Source organism: Phaenicophaeus curvirostris, chromosome 36 (genome assembly GCF_032191515.1).
Source record: "Phaenicophaeus curvirostris isolate KB17595 chromosome 36, BPBGC_Pcur_1.0, whole genome shotgun sequence".
NCBI classification, from domain to species: domain Eukaryota; kingdom Metazoa; phylum Chordata; class Aves; order Cuculiformes; family Cuculidae; genus Phaenicophaeus; species Phaenicophaeus curvirostris.
The window spans coordinates 10,940-23,297 of NC_091427.1; the positions used below are offsets into that span (position 1 = coordinate 10,940).

Below are 12,358 nucleotides of genomic sequence, written 5' to 3' on the forward strand. Positions count from 1 at the left end.
TAGTTCACAAACCTGTGAACTTTAAGAAAATCCATTGCAAAAATAATTTCCAGGTTTCCAAAGTAAGGATTTGATGTTAAGATTTGCTGAATGTTGTGCAGATTTTCACCTGTGACTTTTGTTGGAGTTACGAGTGACAGAACTCTTGAAAACAGATCTGTGTGTTGAGTGTCTGATTTTAAGATTAGATTGAGGAGCCTACCTTTTTGCCCCTCAGATTTGAAAAAAAAAAAATCGGAATGCTGAAATGGGTCTGTGTGATTTTCTTTTCTGAGAAGGTAGACAGTTCATGAACTGTCGTTACTGTGTATTTTAAATATTTTTGATTTTAGTAGTGACCTTGTGTCCTTCTTCAGATTAGTTTATGCAGAGTATTGTGCAAGATAAGACAGTGTTCCCTGTTCCCTCTTAATGTAACGTTCAGTGAGGTTTAGATAACATAGTGTAGTAAAAAGGTGCCCTTGCGTGAAATGTGGAACGTGACGTGCTGGAATACTTTAAAGAATATTTTTTTAAAGTGTTTTTTTAAAAAGGTCCATAACATTTTCCAGATTTGCATTCTGGTGCTGACGGGGCGAGATTTTTAGTGTGAATTCAAACTGAAAACACATTTCAGCCTCCTGCGGGGCAGGACCGTAGTTCCAGGTTTGAATCAAGCATATGAAGATTGTTGTTAGTTAAATGTTTTTCTAACATTCATTTGACTTTTTCTAAGCAGCACAAAAGTCTAAGTTAAGCTTGCTTCTGCAACTGTTGGAAGGTTAATGCTCTGCTTGTTTGGAAGAGTTGATTTTCTTCTAACATTTGTTTCCTCTGGGTCCCGCTACGGCAGCTTCTGATCAGCGTCCTACTGAGTCATTTATTAGACTTTTAGCATTTGCAAATACAACGTTACGGTGCTCTTCTGCCTCTCTGACAGGTACATGCTGTAATTCTTGGTAACCTTACATTGGCTCAGTTGCTCGGCTGTGCACTTTCTCAGCTTTTTAGGATCAGTCGCTTTGGGCTGCTCTGCCGAGGTCTCACTGGTCTGTTGTCTTTACCTCCTTCTTGCTGTTACAATCTCTTCAGCATGTTCTAAACGTGCCTCTATCCCTTGCTGGTTTGCTTCGTTCTCTAGGCTGTGGGGTTTTCATACGACTCACTGCCCTGGAGTTCCTGCTGCTTTCACTGTTTTAGGGCAATATTGCTAGGTGCAAGGGCTCCGGTTTCCAACTCCCGTGTCTGTAGGAGGGCAAGGGTTGCTGTCGTTTCAGCAACGGTACTTAGTTTGCACAGTGTTTGCTTGAGTGATTTTGAGATAATTTCTTCTAAGATTTCTTCTAAGAATTTCTAAGATTTCTTCTTCTTTGTTTTTTAATGAGGTTATCTTGCTGATTCTTGGACTGGGTCAAAGTTTGTGGTGGCTCAGATCTTATCCTTTCTTGACATCCATGTCTTCCTCAGATTCTTACTTCCGCGTAAGTAGTTTATGCGTTTATGGTGCTCCACAACAAATTCAAACCCTTTGTTTCCATAGGCAGATTTCCCCCTGTTGGATGGCGTTGTTGTGTTACACTTCAATACTACAGTGGTTTTGAGAAAGTATGTCCACAAAAAGGCTGTTGCTTCAAGGCTTCGTTACAAACAGAGCCCCTCTCCCTCTGAGGGGTTGCTCAGAGCTCCCTGCCACGAGTACAAGGGTGTTTGTCAGCACGTCTCACCCTACAGCGCCTGCAGCCCGTGCTGTGACAGGGCAGGGGGCTCTTGCTCAGCACGGTGTGTCTCACCCTGCAGCGCCTGCAGCCCGTGCTGTGACAGGGCATTGATTTTTTTTTTTTAATCTGTAGAATTTATCCTCACTTCTGTACCACAGAGTTTTGTGCTGCAGGGATCTTGTTTACCAAAAAAACGTAGATCTAAGGACTCCTTTCACTGCGCGTTTTTATGTTCTTGGCACTACAGAGGCTCATGCTAATGATTTGTTGAATTCTGTCTATTCCATAAGCCCATGAGGATGGGTTTAATGGAGGGGAGGAAAAGGCTATTGTGAATTTAGTGTTGGCTCACTAGTACATCATTCTAGATCACACCAATATACTAAGGACTCCTTGAAAAGAGTATTTTGCGTGATATCTTGCAAGCACAGTTTGGGATGCTCTTTCATTCTCCACACAGTGGAAAAATGAAAATTGTGCCCTAGGTAAATGTGCGTATTTAAATGTAAATTTAAAGACCTTTATTTTTCATTTGCTGCACCAATGTCTTTCATCTTAGGGGGTTAAGGTATCATTGGTGAAGTTCAGAATTAAAGTTATTAAGGTCTCTAGCTTGGTTTTGATGAGTTTAAACTGGAGAGATAACTTGTGCATTATTTAATATTTATCTACATCACCTTTCATCTGCCAGCCACTCCATGTTATAAGACTCTTCTGTTTTTTTCACAGTAGAACCTTGTTGCTCCCATGTTGAAAAAGGTATTTGTCATTAATAAACTTTCTCACTCTACTTCTATTTCAGTTTTCCAGATTGTCTGTGAATGTCTTCAAGGGCGCAGCTTGTTCCAGAACTCTCCTGGTGACTCTGTCAGTGCTGGAACAAACAGTTTACTCATATTTCTAGTTTCTGCGGTTTCTGCTTCTCTGCCTTCACCAGAACACCCAGCACCAGCACAAGCTTTGAGGGACCCGTTGCCGAGGCTGTGTCCATCCTGCCCTGCAAACCAGTGATGGGCCAGGTGAGTCCTGAAGGTCCCTTCTTGGGAGCCGCTGCCCTTCTGTCCACTTAGCCAGGGCAGGGGCTGCAGGTTTGGAGGAAGGTGAGTGCAAGGGAGGACTGTTTGCAGGGGGGATCCTGCTGAGCCAAGGGTTCCTGGGTGACCCGGGCCCCTGGAATTCTTTCTTCACTGAACTTCTGTCTCTCCCTTTGTCTAGAAACCAGAGACGCAGCCAACAAAGAAGCTGTCTGGGCTGGAGGAGATTGGGGTCTCTGTGCCCCGTAGAAGAGTCAGCACAGGACCAAAGCTTCCCACCTCCTCCAAGCTGCTGCAGGAGCCCAGACAGCACCTCCCTGCTGTGCCTGGAGTCAAGCCACCTGCTCCAGAAGGCTCCAGGCTGGCTAAATTGAAGAGGTCCCTGTTGACCGGTGGCGCTGTGGAGGGGAGCAGCTCCACATCACCACCACTAGCAAAGAAGCTGGCACTCTCTGCAAAAAAGGTGAGTCTGACTTTCTGCCCGGTCTTCAGTTGGCACCCTCTGATTCTTCTGCCACCCCCTGCTTCCCTCACCCAGTCTGTCTGTCCCCTTTCTCTGGGGTCCCCTTTTCGATTTTCTTCCCTTGGGTCATGGAATCCTCTTTTTTTTAGACCACCAGGTGTTTATTCCTGTCCATAACTACAGGGCAGAACTCCGCAAGCGGCGAGCAGAGGTGACCACTACACAGAACCTCACCCACAGCTTCCTGAGCAGATCCAGCCCACGGACACCACCCACGCTGACTCCACTGCCCAGCCTTCTGGCAAGTTGAGGTAAGCGATGCCAGTTGCTCCCAGGCAGCAGGGCCAGTAGCAATCTTCAGATACTCCATGAAGCAACTGCCTGGCACGGCAGCTGGCTCGAGGAGTGATCTCGGCAGCCACCTCTCCTGTTCTCTGGGGCTGGCAGGGCTCGCTCTGGATCCCAGACGCAGGGCGCTGTATTTGTTAGCACAGGGTGGGAGGCAGCTTTGCAGGCCCTCACCATGTACCGGTGTCCCCTGGGATCAGGAGGCACCAGCCTGGTTTAGGTCTCGCTCTGGGTTTTCCTTTGTAACCTTTGCCATCAGCACGTGCTGCAGCAACACTCGCTCCTTCCTAGCCCCCCGTGGGACAGCGTGTGCTCTGGGCGTGGGGCAGGTCATCATGTGTGCTTGCAGCTGCTGCCCTAGAGCAGGTTCTAATTCAGATTTTGTGGCTGAGATGGCAGATGTGCAGTGCTGTGCTCGTGCATCTCGGGATGGTGAGGAAAGGCTGTGGATGTGGTCTTCCTGGACTTCAGCAAAGCCTTTGACACAGTTTCTCACAGCGTTCTGCTTGAGAAACTGTCAGCCTCTGGGCTGGACAGGCGCACACTCTCCTGGGTGGAAAACTGGTTGGATGGCCGGGCCCAGAGAGTGGTGGTAAATGGTGTGAAATCCAGCTGGAGGCCAGTGACAAGTGGGGTTCCCCAGGGCTCACTGCTGGGTCCAGCCCTGTTCAATGTCTTCATCAATGACCTGGATGAAGGCATCGAATGCACCCTTAGCAAGTTTGCGGATGACACTAAGCTGGGTGGAAGTGTCGATCTGCTGGAGGGTCGGGAGGCTCTGCAAAGGGATCTGAACAGGCTGGACCGCTGGGCAGAGTCCAATGGCATGAGGTTTAACAAGGCCAAATGCCGGGTCCTGCACTTGGGGCACAACAACCCTATGCAGTGCTACAGACTGGGAGAAGTCTGTCTAGAAAGCTGCCTGGAGGAGAGGGACCTGGGGGTGTTGGTTGACAGCCGACTGAATATGAGCCAGCAGTGTGCCCAGGTGGCCAAGAAGGCCAATGGCATCTTGGCTTGTATCAGAAACGGCGTGACCAGCAGGTCCAGGGAGGTTATCCTCCCTCTGTACTCGGCACTGGTGAGACCGCTCCTCGAATACTGTGTTCATTTCTGGGCCCCTCACCACAAGAAGGATGTTGAGGCTCTGGAGAGAGTACAGAGAAGAGCAACAAAGCTGGTGAAAGGGCTGGAGAACAGGCCTTATGAGGAGCGGCTGAGAGAGCTGGGGTTGTTTAGCCTGGAGAAGAGGAGGCTGAGGGGTGACCTCATTGCTCTCTACAACTACCTGAAAGGACGTTGTAGAGAGGAGGGTGCTGGCCTCTTCTCCCAAGTGACAGGGGACAGGACAAGAGGGAATGGCCTCAAGCTCCGACAGGGGAGGTTTAGGCTAGACGTTAGGAAAAAATTCTTTACAGAAAGGGTCATTGGGCACTGGCAGAGGCTGCCCAGGGAGGTGGTTGAGTCATCTTCCCTGGAGGTGTTTAAGGCACGGGTGGACGAGGTGCTGAGGGATATGGTTTAGTGTTTGGTAGGAACGGTTGGACTCGGTGATCCGGTGGGTCTCTTCCAACCTGGTTATTCTGTGATTCTGTGATTCTGTGAAAAGAGGGGTTCCCACTCAGGACCTGGCTTTAACACCATATCTGCACCTTTTCCTGTCTTTCAGCCCATCTTCATCTGCGCTCAGCCTGCCGAATACAGAAAAGCCTCCTCTGAAAATTGTAATCAAATTATCAACCCTTCAGGTGCTCAGCTCCCCCCTGAAAAAGCGCCACCATGAGGCAGATGGCAGCCCTCATTCTCCATCTGTCAATGGCAAAGGTGACACCTCCAGCCCGCCCAGAAAGAAGAGGTGCACACAGGGGGACTCGGTGTCCCTCACTGGGGAGGAGGCAGGCAAGAGTCCCAGTGGTGGCCAGGAGGAGCCAGGCTGCCCAGAGCTGGGTGCAGAGCACAAGGAGAAGAAGAAGAAGGAGGAGGAGGAGGAAAAGAACAATAATAAGAAGAAGAACAAGAAGAGGAGAAGCAGGTCAAAAGAGCGCTCTCCTGGGACTCTGTCCTCAGGCAGCTGAGGGGCGAGGATCTGTTCTGTCTGAGCAGCAGCAATATGCGATTGGCAACACCGGGCTGCCGATGGAGCCAGGATCTCCACAGCTCTCCAGAGCGCCAAGCCAAACCGTGGGGCCAGCACACCACCTGGGAGCCACAAAGCATCTCATTCTCCATCTGTGAATGGCAAAGGTGACACCTCCAGCCCGCCCAGAAAGAAGAGGTGCACACACAGGGACTTGGTGTCCCTCACGGGGGAGGAGGCAGGCAAGAGTCCCAGTGGTGGCCAGGAGGAGCCAGGCTGCCTGGAGCTGGGTGCAGAGCACAAGAAGAAACATCATGAGAAGAAGAAGAAGAAACCTAACGAGAAGAAGAAGAAAAAAAACAACGAGAAGAATGTGAAGAAAAATAATGAGAAGAAAAAAAAGAAAAATAACGATAAGAAGATGAAGAAAAATAACAAGAAGAAAAATAACGAGAAGAACAAATGAGAAAAAGAACGAGAAGAAAAAAATAGCAAGAAGAAAAATAGCAAAAATAAAAATTAAAAGAAAAATAAAAACGAAAGAGAAAAAAGAAAAATTAAAGAGAAAAAAGGGAAAGAGAAAGAGCTACTTAAGGACAGTGTGGGTCCAGCCTCAGGCTGTGCGGAGAGAGAAAACCCTGTGCTCTGGCCCCAGGACACCTCCTACCTTTGCACAGCTAAAAAGACTAAATTTAAAGGAATGGTGAAATGGACTAGGAAAAGAACATTTGCCTGCCAGCAACTGAAAAACCAGCGGTGGTTCTGAAGCAATACTAGCCTGCCAAGGGAGCCAGCCTAAGACGTCAGATTTGAGCTCCAGCTCCCTGCCTGCTTCTGTCCGTTGCTCATTCTCTCCACCTCCCATGTGGACAGGGCTGGTACCCACCGCCCTCCTCCCTCTTTGAGTTGCAGTGGAGTTTTTTTTTACCCCCCGCCATCACCACCCCTTCCCCTGCCCTCCCTCCCCATTCCCTGGCTCTCCCACCCTCTTTTCACCCCTCACTATGTTCTTTTCGCCCCTCACTGTGTTCTTTTTGCCCCTCACTGTGTACTTTTGCCCCTTGTGGTGTCCTTTCCCCTTCTCTATCTCCCTTCTCCCCTCGCTGTGTCTTTTCACTCCTCAACATCTTCCTTTCCCACTTGCCGTGTCCTTTCCCACTTGCCGTGTCCTTTCCTTTGGCTGTGTCCTTTCCCCCCTCACCATCTCCTTTCCTGCCTCAACATGTCCTTTTGCCACTCGCTGTCTCCTCCCCCCTCTCCGTGTCCTTTCCCCTCATGGTGCAATTTCACCCCTCCCCATCTCCTTTCCGCACTTGCCGTGTCCCTTCCCCTTTACATGTCCTTTCACGCTCGCCATCTCCCTTTCCCTCACCGTGTCTTGTCTCCTCGCCATCTCCTTCCCCCCTCGCCATCTCCTTTCCCCCGTCGCCATCTCCTTTTGCCACTCACCACATCCCTTCCCCTTGAAATCTTCTTTCCACCTTCACCATGTCCTTTTGCCCCTCGACGTCTCCTATCCCCTCACCACCCTCCTCTTCCCTCTCCCCCTGTCCCATGGCCCCGGGGGTGGCAGGGATGGAGGAGGACGGTGCCTGTGGTCAGTGCGGGGACAGCAGAGCCCGGGGGGATAGGGGGACACCCCGGCTGGGCTTGTCCTGCCCCGGGGCTCGGGGCCAGCACTGCTGGGAGCCACAGACCTGCTGCCCGCGGCATCGCTCCTGCTGGGTCATGGCCCTGCAGCGTTGTCCCTGCTGGGCTCTGGGACCTGATGCCTGCAGGGTTGATGCTGCCGGGTCACAGGCTGTGGACCTGCTGCCTGTGGCACCGGTCCTCCTGGGCTCTGGAACCTGCTGCGTCGCTCCTAGCAGGTCATGGAACTGCCGCCTGGGGCATCAGTGGTGCTGGGCTTGGGGACCTGCAGCATCAGACCTGCCGGGCTTTGGGACCGGCTGCCCGCAGCATCAGGGCTGCCAGACTCAGAGACCTGCGGCATCGCTGCTGCCGGGCTCTGGGACCGGCTGCCGCTCCCCCTTTGTGTTCAGCTGCTGCCTCTGAGCGCTGGCAGAGTTCTGCAGGGGAGGCTCGTGTCGATGGTGTCGGCTGAACAAACCTCTCTGGGTCGTGGGCGCATCTGCCTGGTGCAGGAGCACCCGGGCTGTGCCCAGGGCCTGCTCGCAGGGTGGGCCGAGCAGGGCGAGGGGGCGAGGGGGCTGCAGGTCCCCTCTCTCATGCGGGTGCAGTTTGCTTCCCCGCTTTCCTGCCTCCTCAAAGCTCACCCATCATGTGGGGTGAGTGCCCAGTGCTGGAACTGGTGATGTGAGAGACCAGTGCCCTGGGGCACCTTCCCAGCCTGTCCCTGCCACCAAGGGCACCCACTGGCCTCCTCTCTCCTGCACCTGCAGGGCTGGGCTCTGCCCCTCACACCCTCTGCAGCGTGTCCTCCCCCTGCATGGTCACACAGCTCAGCCAACACTGGTGGTCTCCTCTCCCCGGCACTTCCCAGCTCAGCCCAGTCCCTCCCAGCTCTCCCCACAGCCCTGATTCCTCTCCAGCCCCACAGAGCAGCCCAGTCTGCGCTGGCCCCATGGCGGTGCCCACCGCAGGGTGCAGCAGAGCTCTGGGCTCTCCCCACAGCCCCAGCCCCTCTGGATGGCACGGCAGCTGCTGGGGGGCAGAGGTGGGTCTCAGTCTCACCCGCAGCCCAGGGCTGGAGGCTTGACCTGGAACAAGGACATGGAGAGCAGTGGAAATCCAGGACTCCCGATTTCAACCCCAGCAGATGCCACCACAGCCTGACTGCTCCCCCTCTGTGCCAGCCCCTCTGCCCAGTCTGGGATAGGAGTCTGAGCTCAGCAGCAGAGCACCCTGGCCCACAAGAGGGCTCGCAGGAAGAGTTTTCTTTTTCTCATGGATTCTTCTCTGCAGGCACAGAAATGCTCCCTTGCTCTTCCGCAGGGACATCCCTTTCCCCAGGGAAGCCCGGCTGCCAGTCCTGGTTCCCTCTCTGTGCAGCCCACAAGGCCATTTCTATGATCAAGCTTCTAAGTTCGGGCCCTTCTATGTACTGACCTTTGTATGTCTCAACTCTTCCGGGAATATTCTATGACCTGACTCTCCTATCACCCTTCTGTTACCCGACCCCACCACTCTATGACCTGACCTTTCTAAGGGGTCTCACAGGCAATGAGCCAACCAGGTGCCTCCTGCTGTCCTGTCAGAGACACTGCCAGGTGGGAGCTTCAAAGCACAAATCCCAGCCATGAGTCAAGGTCTGACGTGTCAGCTGCTTCAGAAAGTGGAGACCTCACAGTCTCTTTCCCAGCCATGTTCCTGCTGCTGGCCTGTCCCCTCCAGACGCAGAAGTTACCTCCAAGCCCCCTTCACGGCCGTTGCCTTCTTGCAGGATTATGGGTTCTTGAGACACACCTGGCCACATGATACCTTGTCCACCCAAGTTGATGGCAGGAAGGAGCACCAGGGGAGGTTTAGGCTGGATGTCAGGAGAAGGTCCCTTCACACTCAGGACATTCTACCATTCTTTATTTTTCCTACAAACAAACCAACACCTCTCTCCAAACAGCCTCAGCAATCACCTGAGACAATGCACACATCAAATAAAAATAGTTGTGGAAAAGAAACTTGTAGGGCATTTGAAAGGGACCTAACAGCCCCCCTCCCATTTTCCTCTCCTACTCCTTCTCTTTGGCTGTGGCTGACCTGAAGAAGCAGTCTGGCAGCTGGGCTGTTCCTCAGCAGCCTGGTCCATCTGCCTGGTTGTGCCATGGGAACGGAAAGGGCTTTTCTTTTTGAGGGTTGTCAGGAGACTGTTCCTTTTCAGGAAGACAGATAGTTCCATGTGTCCTTTCTGAAGACGGACAGGGCACTTTTCCTTGGAGGACTCAGGGACCTCAGACTGGGAGGGGACTTCTGCCAGTTATTCCTGTAGATTGGAAATCTGTAAAGGAAAAGGAAAGTCATTTCCTTGAGTCATGGAAGAGGCCAGAAGAGACTCTGGGTAGGAAAGGAGTCACAGACTGCTCAGAGGCAGAGGTTGTTATTGGGATGTGATTGAGCCCATGCATTCAATGGAAAGATCAAACCAACACCCAAGAATGCTTTACCCAGTGCACTGTGAACAGCTCCACAATGCCTGGAGGATTCCCGCCTGGAAAAGGGGATTCCTCCTCCTCATTTTCCAGCCTTCACCATTAGTTTACGACTCAGCCTTTCCCACAGCATCCATGCCCTTTGCATGCCAGCATCTGCTCAATGCTCCCAAAGTTTCACTGGGTGCTCAAGAAACCCCTGTCCTGATCAGGAGCCGTGCTGGGAGGGAGCAAGCCCTGCCCTGAGGATTTGCTTCCCAGGGCTCACTGGTGAGCTTCGCAGTTCCTCCACTCAGGCACCTAAAAGCATTTCCATGACACTATCCAACAGCTGTCAATTAATTTTTCTACAGTTCTAAGCCAATTCCACTCAGAATCACTGAGGTATCACAGAATCAGAGAATCACAGAATCAGCAGGTTGGAAATACCTCCAGGATCATCGAGTCCAACCATTCCTATCAAACAAGCCATCAACAACAGGCTTGAGGCTCCCACTCAGCCCATGTTTTGCCAAGCGATCTCTGAAAAAGATCTCTGAGAAGATCTCTGAAAGCTGGCCCAGTTCAAATTTTGCGTGTATGCTGGGGCAAACGGACAATATTAGCAGCAAGCACGGAGCAAACGGCTGTTGTTCTCATGCTTGCTGGCTTGTTGAGACCTTGAAATCTTGATTAAGACCTGTGGGTTAATAGGAGAGGAATGCACTAGGCAGAAAACATGAAGATAAGGGGCACATCTGCGGAAAACGGGGAGGTTGCACTCTGTCGCTGCACTGTGGGATTCTCACAAGTGGAAATTCACTGAGATAGCTGTTACTGGATACAGAGGCAATAGATAAGATTTGCATTCTCTAAATAAAGTTGATCTCAATTCTCACCCCCATCGATGAGGTCCATGCATTAATTGCTACATTGAAGTTTCTCTAATCTAGAGAAAATGGACCTGGTTTGGAGCAGGGCTTTGCTGCTGCACAGCCAGAGGGACAGAGCATGGAATCTGCCTTCCCCCAGGGATATGATCAGAGAGTGGAGCTGGGTGTGCAGCCAGGGGTGCCCTGGGCTGTCCTTGAGAGCAGGATCCCTGCCCCCAGGCTCTGTGTACCGGGGCAAGGACGCTGCTGCCGGCCAGGGTGAGCAATCAGCCTGCCTGGGGAGCTTCCCCTGGTGCTGTGGGGAGAAGTTGTGGGTAGGAGATGTAACTCGTGGTAGCAGAGGGTCCTTCTGCTGTCGAGAGCGTGCTGAATGTGCCAGGGCTGCTCACGCCTACAGATCAGGACATTTCTAAGAGGATATTTCAAGGGGAAGATCAAAGCAGGGATTAAGTTAAAGGCCTTGTGAGGGATGTGGTGGTAGGAGGACGCCTGGGACAAAGCAGTAACAAGATGATAGGGTTTTCAGTTCCAGGTGATGTGAAGAGGGTGGTTAGCAGGACAGTCACATTAAACTTCCAGAGGGCAGACTTCGGACTGTTCAGAAGGCTGGTTGGCGAAGTCCCACGGGAGACAGTCCTTAAGGGCAAGGGAGCCCATGAGGGCTGGGAGCTCTTCAAAAAAGGAAATCCTAGCAGCTAAGGAGAATGCCATCTCCATGTTCTGGAAAAAGAGACAGTGGGGGAAAAGAACCAGCTTGGTTGAGTAGGGAGATCTTGAGAGACATCAAAAAGAAGAAGGTCTATGAGCTTTGGAAGAAGGGACAGGTGTCTTGGGTGGACTACAGGGAGGAAGTGAGATCGTGCAGAGAAAAAATCAGGAGGGCTAAGGCCCAACTAGAAATCAGATTGGCAAAGTCTGTGAAAGATAATAAAAAATCTTTCTATAAATATATTAGGAGGACTAGGGAGAATATACAGTCCCTATTGGATGCAGAAGGAACAACAGTGACAGAGGATGAGGACAAGGCTGAGTCACTTAATGCCTTCTTTGCCTCAGTCTTTAATTGTAAAGAAAGTCGTTCCATCTGTGTACAAACCCAGGAGCTGGAGGAGCAAAATGAGGCTCCCGTGATCCAAGAGGAGGTGGTCAGAGCCTTGCCAGCCCAACTAGACACTCACAAGTATATGGGATCGGACGGGATCCACCCAAGGGTTTTGAAAGAGCTGGCAGATGTGCCTGCCAACTCCCTTCCCATCATCTTCCAACTATTCCTGGAAGACTGGGGAAGTCCCACTGGACTGGAGGCTGATGTTGTGCCCATCTACAAGAAGGGTCACAGGGAGGATCCAGGGAACTCCAGGCCTGTCAGTGTGACCTCAGTGCCAGGGAAAGTCATGGAACAGGTGATCTTGAGTGCGATCATGAAGCACATGCAAGAGAGGAACTGAATCTTCTGCCCCACTGCATGGAGAAGCACTCCAGGTTCCAGTGTGATGTCTGGGAAGGATTCCATTTCCCACTATTACACGGGCTGAAGGAATCTTCCTGGATGGAGTTTTTTCAGACTTTGATATGGCAGCACTTTACAGCTTGTTGAGGTGGATCGCAAATTCAAAATAGCTGCTATCTAGTCATCAGTTGATTAACCATTTATTCATCCATTGATTAACAAAGCAATTCGGAGCTATTCAACAAGACTTGCTCTACCTAAATCTATAACCTAACTACAGATACCAAATGAGCAACGTTGTCTGCTCTGCC

The 12,358-nt window shown here is 51.4% G+C and overlaps 1 long non-coding RNA gene across 1 annotated transcript; it reads left to right on the plus strand.

Annotated features, from left to right (window-relative positions):
- Positions 1-848: 848 nt before the first annotated feature.
- Positions 849-2,689, plus strand: LOC138732734 (uncharacterized). The gene is made up of 3 exons (XR_011339317.1): positions 849-919; positions 1,365-1,460; positions 2,500-2,689. It is a non-coding gene; the product is annotated as an uncharacterized lncRNA (long non-coding RNA).
- Positions 2,690-12,358: the final 9,669 nt, after the last annotated feature.